Consider the following 14052-nt stretch of genomic DNA (forward strand, 5'->3'; position numbering starts at 1 on the left):
TTTGGTATCAGGGTTCAAATTTCCGCTATCAGGGTAAGGTTGAAACAGATTTTACTGCCAGTGTAGTAGATTGTACAATAGATGCAGCAGTTCCGACGCAGCTTTTAGCTTTCCGTGCTGTGGGTGTACAGGCCTGTTAATTGTGGAAAACACAATTAAAGCGAGATTGGTCATGGTTCAGTGATCAGAGCGCATAGTCTGGACACTGGGATGCCAGTTTCCCAATGTTCGAGTTCAGTATTACCAGCACATGAGGCCCCCAAAAAATGAAACACTTCTGTTGACCACCCAAATTGGGAGTCATTTTGCAACAGCTAGGTTTCTGAGATGTGTGCAGTGTAGCATATACATACTTACCAACATCCTGTCACCAAAATATGTAGCATTTATTAGATTTCAGAATTGCTAATCGCATACTGTTGATATCACAGGATATACCATCACATAAACGTTGACCTCAATATGACATCCCAAGAATCACATCACGAGGGATGTCACCCAGAAACAAATGAACTGTGTATTCATCAATCTGGATGACATCCTAGGAAATTTTAGGATCAGGACACCAGCCTCTTTTCACAGCCATACTTCAGCACTCCCATTAGAAAACCTTTCCAAATAGTGCATGCCCAGAACAAAAGGTCTCAGGATTAATGCATGACTGACAGGAAAGCCATATGAATAATCCATATGCATAATATACGCAGAAGTATACATTAGTCAGCAACAAATCCTTAAGTAAAAAGTGTATGTGCCAGTCAATAGAGAAGGCACAGGCTGGTTTTGTCCAGCACTGGGTGATGCTTGTGCCTTGGGAGCAGGCCTTTCTCCACAACAAGCTACCCATCTTCTGTGCCTGCTGCAATGTTCTATGTGGCAAACTGTACCCCACATAGAACATAGCTAACTGTAATCCGAGCTGGCAAAAAAGCTCTCACTCACAGGTGCTGAAAGTCCACTAGACCCCAGAAACAACGGTCAGAAAAAAAGGGATAGGGTTGATGATGCCCCCTCTCCCTAGCATCAAGCCTAAGCCTCTCCCTAAGAGGGCCCCACAGTCTTACTGCCCCCTCGGGCAGATTGGGGGTGAGGACCACCAATCACTTCTCAGGGTTTAGAAAGACCACTATGCCCTAGAGAGTGCTAGCTATTTTATCTATGTATCTATACGTATAGATTGTGTTGCCTGTCATAGGCACACTATTTCATGTGTCCATTGAGTCCACAGTTGAAGCACATATTTAAAACAACATTTACTACACCTGAAGAAATGATTCTTGTTATTTTACTTTTTTCCTTAGAAATCCTTTGTGTGCTTGTGGTGACGGGCAAACCTTTGTATTTAACTGTTGTGTCCTAGTATAAGGCTTATCCTAATTTCATGCCATTTCCTGTGGGGATTCACCCTTCAATATTGTGGGGTGTCATCTTAAAGCAAAATGTCAGCCAGCAGGCTGAAAGATGCATTGGGAGCTCCATAACTCCTGCAAGAGTATTGCCACTTTATGCCCTGAATGACTCCTCCTCCCTGGTTGATGTCTGAGTACAGACGTCTGACGTCTACCCAGCATGTTGGAGTCGGCTGCGGCCGCTGCTCACTATTTGCCTCAGCCACCACATACCGAGTGGGTTTGTAGCAGCACGTCGCTAATTTTGAGGAGCCAGGATGAACCGCAGCAGCTAACAGGAGCAATTGGCGGGCAGGTTGGCCTGCTCACTCACTTACTCCAAAGCCACTCTTTACCAAAGAGAGTAGGAATAGCAAAGGCCGCTCCCAAAGGGGGCATAAAAGGCTGGTGCCATAACGGCCACCTTGGGGCTGGAAGGAACCGGTCAAACCGGTTTTGGGCGACAGTCGTGCCCTCACTTTTGGTTGCCTTTTACCCCCCTCCCACCCGCCCCCAGGCAACAATATGGTGGGGAGGCGCAACGAACACACACAAGTTCAAACCCCCCCAGTGAGGAAGGGGGGGTATACCTGCAGGGGGCCAGGAAGGCACCATTTATGGCGCACTGTCCTCCTCGAAGGGCAAACAGATGACCGGGGACAGCGCGTGATGAGGAGCAGAACAAAAGAAGAGGAGACGGGGGCTTACCTTTAGGAGACTCCTGCTTGATGTCTTTGGTTGGCGCAGCGTGGGGGACTGCCCGGCCGGGCGACGTGACTTAACATCACTTTCTGGGGATTAGGGCTGCTCGCACCCCGTCGCTCAGGGCACACCACCTGAGCTTTGCAGGACCATTGCCACTTTTCATTGCCCATGATTGTCCAACCGATCTGCTCCGGTCCCCAGGAGTGGCTATTTTGTGCGGGCTACACGCGGAGGACCTCCCAGCTGGATGACGCGACCCCGCAGAACTTTTCATTGTCCTCCCCCCCCCACAGCCCGTTGTTGCGGTCAGGAATCCGCCTTTGGGGGGCACTGTGCGGAGTGGGGGAGCGCTCCCAGCATATCAATATGGCAGAAGGAATTCATAGACATTTTTTCCTGGGCGCAGGCCCACCTAGCAGCGATGGCTCATTTTTCAAGGATACAGACGGGCATAGACCTCACAGCCTCACACTACATTGGAACAGCCATGAAGGACTGGAGGTGCCTTGAGGGGCCAAGACAGGACAACAGGCACCCCATAGATTTCACAAAACTTACACTGCTGGTAGACGCTCTGGAAGCAGTGGCAGACAACGCGTATTAGTTACAACTATTCAGAGCAGTTTTCACAACAGCCTTCTTCAGTGCTTTTTGCGTAAGCAAATTAGTTGCCACTGCCAAGAGAAAGGGTGGGGACAGTTGCCTTCAGATTCAAGATTGCAGACTGGAGACAGACAGGGTAAGGGTGCTTCTAAGGAGATCAAAAACAGACCAACCAAGCAGGGGCGCTTGGATTCAGCTCAGCTGTATAAAGCAGGCAAAGTACTGTTCTGGTCTGCAGACTAAAAGATTACCTGAAGATATGCCCTGGCTTGCCGGGCCCCTTATTGATCCATGGTAATGGGGAGTGGTTAAGCAAATATCAGTTCTCGGTGGTCATGCGCAAAGCATTTAGGCAGGGGGGCATGGCACCAACAGCGTTTGGGTCACATTCTTTTTGTATAGGCGCAGCCACAACGGCAGCAGATTTTGGTTTGGAAGAGAACGCCATCAAGGCAGTGAGTAGGTGGTGCTCAAAGGCATACAAAAGTTATGTACGGCCACATTTAATGTCAACAGATCATGGGCCCCCCATACTCCCCTGACAAAAGTTGTCTCTATTACATTGACAAGTGCGCTACCCAGAACAGTGTGGGTGGTTGGGCACTCCTTTATTCATAAATTGTAAGCATGGTGGAAACATAACACCAGGAAGGTGAGAGGAGACATATCAGCAACACCCATCACATGGTGGGGTTACCGTGGCATGAGGTGGGCGCAGTTCTCATAGACACTGCGGGAACTACTAGAGACTGCGCAGAAACAACCAGACATAATAATCATATACTTGGGGGGTAATGATCTGGCACCAGCAGGGAGGAGGGTCTTCCTGAGTGAGATCACGCACACTTTGACCAAAATATCAGGGCTCAGCACCACCATCATCTGGTTGGAAATAATCCCCAGGATCAAATGGAGGGGGGGCCATAGCGAGCAAGACAGTGGATAACTCTAGGAGAAAGCTGAACATCGCAGTCTGCAAGTACTGCAAAGCAAATGGGTGGGAGAGCATACGTCACGGGTTCATTCACCCCAGACGCCCGTAGTTGTACGTGCCGGACTGCGTGCACCTATCATCAGAAGGAATGGAAATCTTTTTGGGCAAACCTATTGGCGGGAATGGCCCAGTCGGGTTGCTCATAAAAAAAAAAAATAATAATAATTGGGGGGAGCTGTCTGGAGATGTGAGACTCTTAGGCAGCGTGGCAGTAATTAAAGGAGGTTTTACCAAAGTTGTCGGTAAGCACACCGAGCAAGGCGGTGTGCTAATGGAAGGCCACACACCTGGGGATGCCTTACGGCAGGGTGAAAGGGGCCAGCAAAGAGGAGTAAGCTGAACACGGCACTCGTAGCCCAGACCCGCCAGGACGTATGCCAGGGCACAGAGACACGTAAGGTAGCGAGTTGGGCCTAATCCAAAAACAAGAGGCTACCCCCTCAGAGAAACATTGTAAAACTAACACTATGGAGTGAGCCCCCCTCCAGGATGAAATGTGGGATTATATACAGACAAGCAGAGGCCAGGACTCAAAGGCTGAGTAATCACTGCCACTCTGGATTTAAGAACTGAACGGTTGATTTTGATTTTGAATTTGAATTTGATTTTGATTGATTTGATTTATGAGACCACCAACAGCTGGTGTTGATGTAACAATAAAAATGTGAGTAGGACAGCAGTGATTATGAGGATAATGTGAGAAAATTGAGGCCTCACCAGAACAACGATTATTAAGGTTATGGGCAATCGTATATGTTTCTATGTTGTTAAAAGCGGCCAGGTTATATCCACAGATAGTTGTCTGGTGCATTGTTTTGGTTGCTTTGAACACTGGTTATGGGTTTTAACATGGACAATGTAAAAGGTACTGGAGTGAGACATGTGCGGGAGTTATGAGCTCTCCAGCCCTTTCTCGACACTACTGAGTGCCCCGAACTGAAGCACACAGGGCCTGCAACATCACAACAGATTCTTCCTGCGTTACTCTGCACAACATGATGCATGCCGTCTCTATTCCATGGATGATAGTGGTACAATGCCTCACACCTAAAAGCCTGCATGAAGCGTAGCAGGAACACAACTCAGCTCCCTCCCGACATTATGATCTGCCTGAATTACTGAGGCAGGGAGTTTCTGAGTGGTTTCTCACTCGAAGCCAGCCCGAACGGCTGCTACTATTTCACGGGCACAACAGCACCACGAAAGGGCAGGACTCAGCTCTCAAATCCGTCTCACAAAACTCTGCTTTACATGATACTTTTACCTGTGTAGATGAGGGCAGGACAACGATAAATTCCACAGCCGCTATTGTGGGTCAATAGGTGGTAAGTTCCTAGGCGGCATAATTAGGTATTTCTACTTTACATATCCATATACTTTTGAATTTTGAACTGTTTGAGGACACTGATAATGTCTATCACCTAAAGCTCAGTGCACTCATTTGCTTCTGAATTGTTGAGCTGCCTGCATGCAACCCCCTAAATTGGCCTGATATTCTCCGAATTGATTGCTGTCTAATCACTTCAGAAGCTATATGGTCCAAAGGTATATATTTATGGGGCATCTTAATTACTAGCCATTGATTGTCTCGTGGGGGGTCCAAATAACGTTTGAGCCTGAAACTGATGGAGAGGCATATCTTCATAATTGAGGAGCTATAACATTTGCTTCAACATTTGTTTGTGGGTACTATTTGCAATTGTATCAAATCCTGCCTCGAGTGAGAGAGATGCCTGCTGCACGTGGAATCATTGTTTTAAAACTTTCCTTCAAGTGGCAGAAATCCAGGCACTCTCAAAACAGTCACGTAAATTCAACAAATTGAGTATTGTCTTCCACATTTTTCTTCTCTTTTGTTTGCTACTTTTGAACAGATAAGTACTGTACAGTATTTTTACAAGGTTTTCATTCTAATTCGAAAGAGAGTTGTTTACAGTTTATATTTGTTTATTTGTGTTTAATCAAACCCAATTTATGGGTTTATTATAAATGTAGGAGATGTGTTCATTTTTTTTTTTTTTTACTATGTGTTAGGTAGAAATAATTGTAGTTTTTACTTGTTTAAAGATTAAGAGGGTCATTACAACCCTGGCGGACGGTGTTAAAGCGGCGGTAAGACCGCAAACAGGCCGGCGGAAAAAAAGGGAATTATGACCCTGGCGGAAACCGCCAACAAAGACAGCCACTTTAACACTCCGACCGCCACGGCGGTACAGACAAGCAGCGCGGCAGTCACCGCCAACAGACAGCCGGAAGACAAAGTACCGCCCACAGTATTACAACAGGCCAATGCGCCACCTTTTCCGGTGCGGATTCACCGTGGATAAAAACACGGCGGAAACAGCCATTTCGATGGTAAAACGCTCACCTTAACAGACTCCACAAGGAAGGAGGCCAACATGGAGCCGGAACTCCAAATACTCCCTGAGATAGTCTTCCTGCTCCTCTAAGATCATCAGCAACGCCGTCGCCGAAGACAACGATGAGTACTGCACCTATGGCATAGGGGAGGCAAAAGTCAGGGACACACACACACGCAACACCCCCACCCCCACCCTCGCACACTACAACACACACACCAATGCATTTCCAAACATCACAGTACCAACCCCCAACCCCCCCGGAAGAATGCAAAGACAAAAGGAAATGAGTTCAACCATTGTAATGTATCAAAATACAGTAAGCTAATATATACAGATATATATACATATTCAAAAAATTATACATCACGATTAGTAGTGCAGGTATGCACCATTCAATGTCCGTGGACCACTGGGCCCAAATTACATGGGCGAGGCCCACATCAGATACCTGACCAGAAACGGAGAGAACACTGCTGGGGCATCCGATCAAAATACAACAGGCACCTCAGGGGGAAAGGAAGAGGGGGCACCTCAGCCGGATTACAGCACCACGCCAGATCCACGACGGGGCTCCATGCCCATTGATGTATCCTGGGGAGTGCAAAGCCACAGTCTCACAAGTCTTTTCAGTGGGTGGTTTGCCCACTGTACCATCCTGGGGAGTGCAAAGCCACAGTCTCACAAGTCTTTGCAGTGGGTGGTTTGCCCACTGTACAATCCTGGGGAGTGCAAAGCCACAGTCTCACAAGTCTTTTCAGTGGGTGGTTTGGTTTGCCCACTGTACCATCCTGGGGAGTGCAAAGCCACAGTCTCACAAGTCTTTTCAGTGGGTGGTTTTCCCACTGTACCATCCTGGGGAGTGCAAAGCCACAGTCTCACAAGTGGATAACAGTCTCCACTGGTTCTGGAGGGGGACTGGTGCCCAGAGTGCTTCATCCTGTTAAGGACTGAGGTAGTGGATGCTGTTCTCCACTGGTTCTGGAGGGGGACTGGTGCCCAGAGTGCTTCATCCTGTTAAGGACTGAGGTAGTGGATGCTGTTCTCCACTGGTTCTGGATGGGGACTGGTGCCCAGAGTGCATCACTCTCCCTGTGACAGTCCCAGTTCCGTCACTGCCCCTGCCGCACATGGGCTACCGGTGCTTGATTTTGCTGTGCTTGCCCTGTTCAGCGGTGCTTGCCATGGCGGTCTTTGCCCTGTTCAGCGGTTCTTGACTTAGCAGTTTCTGACCTGTTCAGCGGTGCTTGCCATGGCGGTCTTTGCCCTGTTCAGCGGTGCTTGCCCTGTTCAGCGGTGCTTGACTTTGCTGTCTCTGACCTGTGCAGTGGTGTTTGCCATGGCAGTCCCTCATTGCCCAGCGGGGCTGTGGCTGCTGGGGCCATCCTGGGCACTGACTCCGGCGGTGGTCTCCTGACCTGTGACAGTTGGATTGCCCTCCTGGGCACTGACTCTGGCGGTGGTCTCCTGACCAGTGACGAGTGGACTGCCCTCCTGGGCACTCACTCTGGCGGTGGTATCCGACTCTGGCGGCGGTCTCCTGACCATTGACGATTGGACTGCCGTCCTGGGCTCTGATTCTGGCGGTGGTCTCCTGACCAGTGATGAGTGGACTGCCCTCCTGGGCACTGACTCTGGCGGTGGTCTCCTGACCAGTGACGATTGGACTGCCCTCCTGGGCACTGACTCCGGCGGTGGTCTCCTGACCAGTGACGATTGGACTGCCCTCCTGGGCACTAACTCTGGCGGTGGTCTCCTGACCAATGACAATCGGGATGGCGGTGGCGTCCTGGGCAGCGGGGATGATGGCGGCCTTCTCCGCTGTGCTGCTCTTCCCAGACTTTGGCGCTTTCTTCTGCCCCTTCCCCACCTTGGGAGGAGTCACAGCTGACTCGACACTCCCCCTGGACCCTTGTGAGCGGCTTTGCCGGCAGGAGTCTTCCCCCTCTCCCGTCGGGCACTGTCCAACTTCTGGCGCTTCACAGGGGAGGGACTGGCTGTGCTTTGGCTCCGTGTCACACTGGCTGCCCTGGTGCCCGGTGCACTCCACATACCTCTAACAGGCACCAGTGGTACCGGAGATTTTTTGGCTGAGGTGCTAGTACGGGACCTATGAATTGGAGGGGGGGGGGTGGTGGGAAAGAGGTCAACTTTGCTCAGGAAAAGTTTCTGACGAACACTGGGAGGGGTAGCTGGAGGGGGTCTGGGAGTGGAGGAAGAGGAGGTGGTTGTAGGAGGTGGAACTTTTGATGATTTGGGTGCAGGTGCATGTTCTGGAGGCTGTTGTGAGGTGGAAGGATGTTGGGTGTGTGTGTGCCCGCGTTTGTGTACTTTGGGAGGGGGCGTCACAGACACACTGGGAGAGGACACAGGGGACGTGTAAATGGTATTGGGGTGGTGAGTGCAGGTGAGTGGGGTGTGGTGGTGGGTGTGCTGGTGCGGGACCTAGTGGCTGTAGTGGTAGTGCATGCACGTGAGAGTGTAGACGACACTGGGAGGGAGGAGGGAGACGACGACGAGGGGGACACAGTGGAGGCAGTGGATGTTGTTGTGTCTGTATGTGGGTGATGCTTGTGTGAGTGCCTGTGGGTTGTGTGGTGCCTATGTTTGCCTGAGCTGCCCTTGTGTGTTGAGGTGTGTGCAGGCTGGTTTGATGGTGTGCTTGGGATAGGCACAGGTACAGGGGATTGGATCTGGGTAGAGGAAGTTGGAGGGGGGAGGCTAGACACAGGGACAATGGCTGCCATCAGTGCTGAGGCCAGAGATTGCAGGGTTCGATGATGGGCAGCCTGACCAGAATGAATGCCCTCCAGGAATGCATTAGTGTGTTGCAACTCCCTTTCTACACCCTGGATGACATTCACAATGGTAGACTGCCCAACAGTGAGTGACCTGAGGAGGTCAATGGCATCCTCACTGAGAGCAGCAGAGGTGACAGGGGCAGGGGCTGAGGTGCCTGGGGCGAAGGTGATGCCCACCCTCCTGGGTGAGCGGGCACGGGGCGAAGGCTGAGGGGCTGCTGGGAGGGCGGTGCTGGTAGGGGGAGTGGCGGCTGTACCTGTAGAAGTGGGGGGCACAGATGTTGCCGCCACCACAAGGGAGCTCCCATCGGAGGACAAGTCCGTGTCGCTGGTTGCTGATCAGGTGACCGCCGTGAAGCTCCCCTTGCCCTCTGTCCCACTGGTGTATTCTGAGTCCGTGGTGTGGCCCTCCATGGCCATGTGGGATGCAGCCCCCTCGTGCTCCGGTGCCACTGTACCTCTGCCTGATGATGCTGATGCACAAAAGAACAGGGAGAGCACAAAAAGGGGGGGGAGGGGGGCGACAGAAGAAAGGCAGGTTGAGAGCATGGCTTACCGCTACCGTTGGCGGACAATACAGACACAGCAGCCCCCTGCACTACGCCGCGCTGTTGGGCTCTACAGATGCAGTTCCTGGGATATGGCCTACATGGCTATGGTGGACATCTGCACACCTAGATGACACAGGGGCTTGTATACCTGTACTTGGCACTCTACAGAGGTGGGGTGGAGTGGCACATGGCCTGCATTACGGAGGGGCCTAGCCTACGGAACTCGCCCTGACCTAGGGAAACCCACAGCCCTCCTCCCCCACCCAGACTCCTCTACTGCACGCAAAGTCAGCAGAATGAGAGTGTACTCACCCCCTTGTGTCTGCTGTGATGCCCTCAAGCACCCATCCAACTCAGGGTAGGCAACCTCCAGGATCCGGAACATCATGGGGGTCATGGTGCGACGGGCACCCCTCTCACGTTGGGAGGCCATCCCCAGCTGAGCCTCCGCCGTCTTCTTGCTCCAGCAGCGAATGTCCTCCCATCTTTTACGGCAGTGGGTGCTCCATCTCTGGTGGACCCCCAGGATCCGGACGTCCTTGGCGATGGCACGCCAAATATCCTTCTTCTGGTGGGCGCTGACCTACATGACATGTACAGGGGAAGAAGAGAAGTCATTACCATCTGCACCGTCGAAGTGAGTGGCCCACATCCCTACCCTTGCCATGTGGCACATGTATTCACAGTCCTTCATGCTCGCAGGACTCTGCCCCCTTCCTTCTTACATCCAGCCCTCTCCACCCAGCCATAGCCCATACAACTACCACCCTATGTACTCACCTGTTGGTCTGGAGGACCGTAGAGTCGCGTGTACTGGTGGAGGACCCCGTCCACGAGCTTCTCCAACTCCTGTGCAGTGAAGGCAGGGGCCCTTTCCCCAGATGCACGTGCCATTGTCTCTTCCAGACCGAGGTCACAGCAGCACCTGCAGTATAGGTCCTCTCCTGTCGAAGATCAGGTATCGAGTGATTGAACAGATAGAAAATGGCGGTGATGTTGGCTGCGGTGCGTATCATCACCGCCGTCGCACTTCGTCATTGGCTCCTGGGACCCATAGGGTCCAATGTTAACCAATGCAGCATTGCGCAGCAGTCTTCGACCGCCTACTGTGACGGTGTCCAACGCCAGCGCAGTTACCTCACATCCCATTGTCCCACTTTAGAGGTCAGGCAGCCGCCATTTCAGGGGCCCACATGGCTTCATTTTCAACTGCGTCACACATACCTAGGCCTGGACTCAACACACATACAGACAACTTTTGGGATTTTGTTTCGTGTTCCACTGTAGCTGTGGGTACATACCACTGCGTTGCTTGACTCTGTGGTTGCTGTTGTCCTTCCTAGGCACCGTCAGCTGGGACATGTGAGGAGAGGGCAGAATACTCCGGTGTACCAACCGCTGGTGGACCTGTTGACAATGGAGGAGCGACATTTAATCATCACCTACAGGTTTGACTGTGCCACAATCCAGGAACTGTGTACCCAGTTGGAGCCAGACCTTATGTCACCAATCCGCCATCCCACAGAAATCCCCCCTCAAGTGCAGGTGCTATCAGTGCTCCATTTCCTAGCAAGTGGGTCATTTCAAACAACAGTGGCCATGGCATCAGGGATGTCCCAGCCTATGTTTTCCAACGTGTTATCCAGAGTGTTGTCTGCCCTGCTGAAACACATGAGGAGCTACATCGTTTTCCCTTAGATGGAGGATTTGGCTACTGTTAAAGGTGACTTCTATGCCCTTGGACATATCCCTAACATCATAGGTGCCATTGATGGGACCCATGTAGCTCTGGTCCCCCTCCCCCCCCCCCCAGGAGTGAACAGGTGTACAGGAACCGGAAGAGTTATCATTCAATGAATGTACAGATGGAATGTTTGGCAGACCAGTACATCTCGCAGGTAAATGCTATGTTCCCTGGCTCAGTGCATGACGCCTACATCCTGCGGAATAGCAGCATCCCTTATGTGATGGGTCAACTCCAGAGGCACCGGGTGTGGCTATTAGTGGACTCTGGTTACCCCAACCTGTCATGGCTATTGACCCCAGTGAGGAATCCCAGGACCAGGGCAGAGGAACGCTACAATGACGCCCATGGGCGGTCTAGGAGGGTGATCGAACGCACCTTCGGCCTCCTGAAGGCCAGGTTCAGGTGCCTCCATATGACAGGTGGTTCCCTATTCTACTCACCAAGGAAGGTGTCCCAGATCATCATCGCCTGCTCTATGCTTCACAATCTTGCTTTGCGACGCCAGGTGCCTTTTCTGCAGGAGGATGGTCCAGATCACGGCGTTGTGGCAGCTGTGGAGCCTGTGGACAGTGATGAAGAGGAAGCAGAGGAAGAAGACATTGACAACAGGGACTCAGTCATACAGCAATATTTCCAGTGACACACAGGTGAGAACACTTTCTTGACTACTACATTTACTTTCACACTTCTACCTTTATCCTGTGTAGCCGGGCGCCTCCGGACGCCGCGGCTTCGTCAGAGAAGACGGACGCCGACGGATACCCCGGGGGCATCCCAGGAACTCCTGACGTGATGACGTCTAACGTCATCCGTCAGGAAGAAATACGCAAACTAGAAGACGGACAAGGAACGGAGAGAAGAGAAGAGAGAGACGCCGACACCGCGAGGAGGACCTCCGAACACCGCAACCCCCTGCATCCGGAGGATAACCCTGCCGCGAGAGAAGGAAGACGTACAAAGAACGGAGCACCCAGGACGCCTCCCGCCCCTGTACAAGACAAGTCGGGAGACTGCCTGCAAGCCGGCCGCGTCCCTGGAGGGGCGTGGCCCGACCAGGTACGGACGTACCAAGGGTGGGATTGGGGCTACGGGTGGCTGACTGGGCGAAAGGACAACCAGGAGAGGGAGTTAAGGTCCTGCAAAGAGGGGGAGGTGGTATAAATGGGACCCCAGACCCTGCCTATAACTACAACCACGACCTAACCCAGAACCAGCAAGGAAAGCTAAGAGAAAGGGGTCACCCAGGAGGACACTATAAGGAACTAAGAGGCATAGCTTCACCTATCCCCCCCCCCCCACTTCCTCGTCCCTCACTTCCTACTAACCATAAAAGAAACAGGAGATAAATTATATTCCCCACTTACCTGTACCTTGTTTTTCTTTCTTCTTTATTTTGGGGAATCCGGTCCCACTGATCGCCGGGGGAACAAGGTCTCCCTCCACACCGGACCACACCATTCCCGGAACTCTCGACCCTGAAGAAAGGGGATTCATATTGGTTTTCTGGACTCTGACAACACCCAAAGCTTTGCGAGACGAGCTAGTGTCCCCTCCGAGCAGATAGAAATAAAAACACTAACCCCTTAAAACCCTGAGTCTGTCGCCTTCTTCCAATATCCTGTCGACTCGGATAAAGAACCCGTTACAGTGGTGTCAGAAGTGGGATATTGGAATTGGCGTCAAGGGCTTCCAGAAAAATGGAGGAACAGTGTAGCATGTCTGATATGATGCAACAGTTGGCCTCAGGACAAAGACACCTACAATTAGTGTGGGAAGAGCAACAAAAAGAGGCTAAGTTGGAAAGAGAGGCACTACAAAGCGCACTTAAAAGCCAGGCTACTATAATGGCCAACAACCAGTTGGTTCATGAAACCGCCATTAAAAATCTCACGGATACAATAGCCGCTACTCGCGTGCACCCAAATGTGCCTAGTTCAGTCCTACAACGATATCAAGAAGGTGAAGACCCCGATGCCTTTTTCACCAATTTTGAACGAGTTGCGACTTCCGCTACCTGGCCACCGGAGCGCTGGGGCCAATATATCGCCCCCTTATTAACGGGAACACTCCAAGCCGCGTATCAGGCGGTAAACCCCGGGGGAACAACCCCATATAAGGATATTAAAAAGAGCATCTTGGAACGGGTGGGATTTGACTCTGAACATTATCGTGTCCGATTTAGAAAGGCTAAATGGGGACCCTCCGAAAATCCCCGGGCTCTATACTTTAGGATTAAAGATCTGGGTCTCAAGTGGTTGGGGCCCATAGGGACTAATCGGGAAGACATTATTGAGATTGTGCTCTTAGAACAATACCTAGACGCTCTACCGCCTTCTACGCGTAACTGGATCAAGCAACATCCAAACCCGGATACCAACACCACCATCGAGCTAGCCTGTGCTTTTCATCGCTCCCTCAAATTCAAAGTCACACCACCTCGATCCACGCCTAGTCCCCTGCGTCAAGGTTCTGGGATATCTTCATCAGCGGGCCGAAGAATTAATGAGGAAATAGGGAAGCCACGGGGTCTTGAAAGGCCATACATACAACAACCTCAGTGTTTCAGCTGCGGAGAATGGGGTCACATCGCTCGCGGTTGCCCCCTGAAAACAGAGAAACCTGAACCCATGGAAATAGGGGTCACGAGGGGAAGGGTCTTTTACACTGGGAGAAGGGCAACCCCTTACAAAAAGACACTGCTTATCAATGGGAAACCCACGGTGGCCCTTATTGACTCAGGGTGTAGCCAGTCAGTAGTCAGGGCTGATTTAATTAATAAGAGTCTCCACACGTCAGGACTTACGGTATCAATCTGCTGTATTCACGGCGAAACCAGAGAATACCCCCTGATCTGGACAACTCTCATCTGGGAAGGAAAAGAAAACCCCATAAGGGTGGGGTTA

The sequence above is a fragment of the Pleurodeles waltl genome, chromosome 2_1, assembly GCF_031143425.1.
Source record: "Pleurodeles waltl isolate 20211129_DDA chromosome 2_1, aPleWal1.hap1.20221129, whole genome shotgun sequence".
Lineage (NCBI taxonomy): Eukaryota > Metazoa > Chordata > Amphibia > Caudata > Salamandridae > Pleurodeles > Pleurodeles waltl.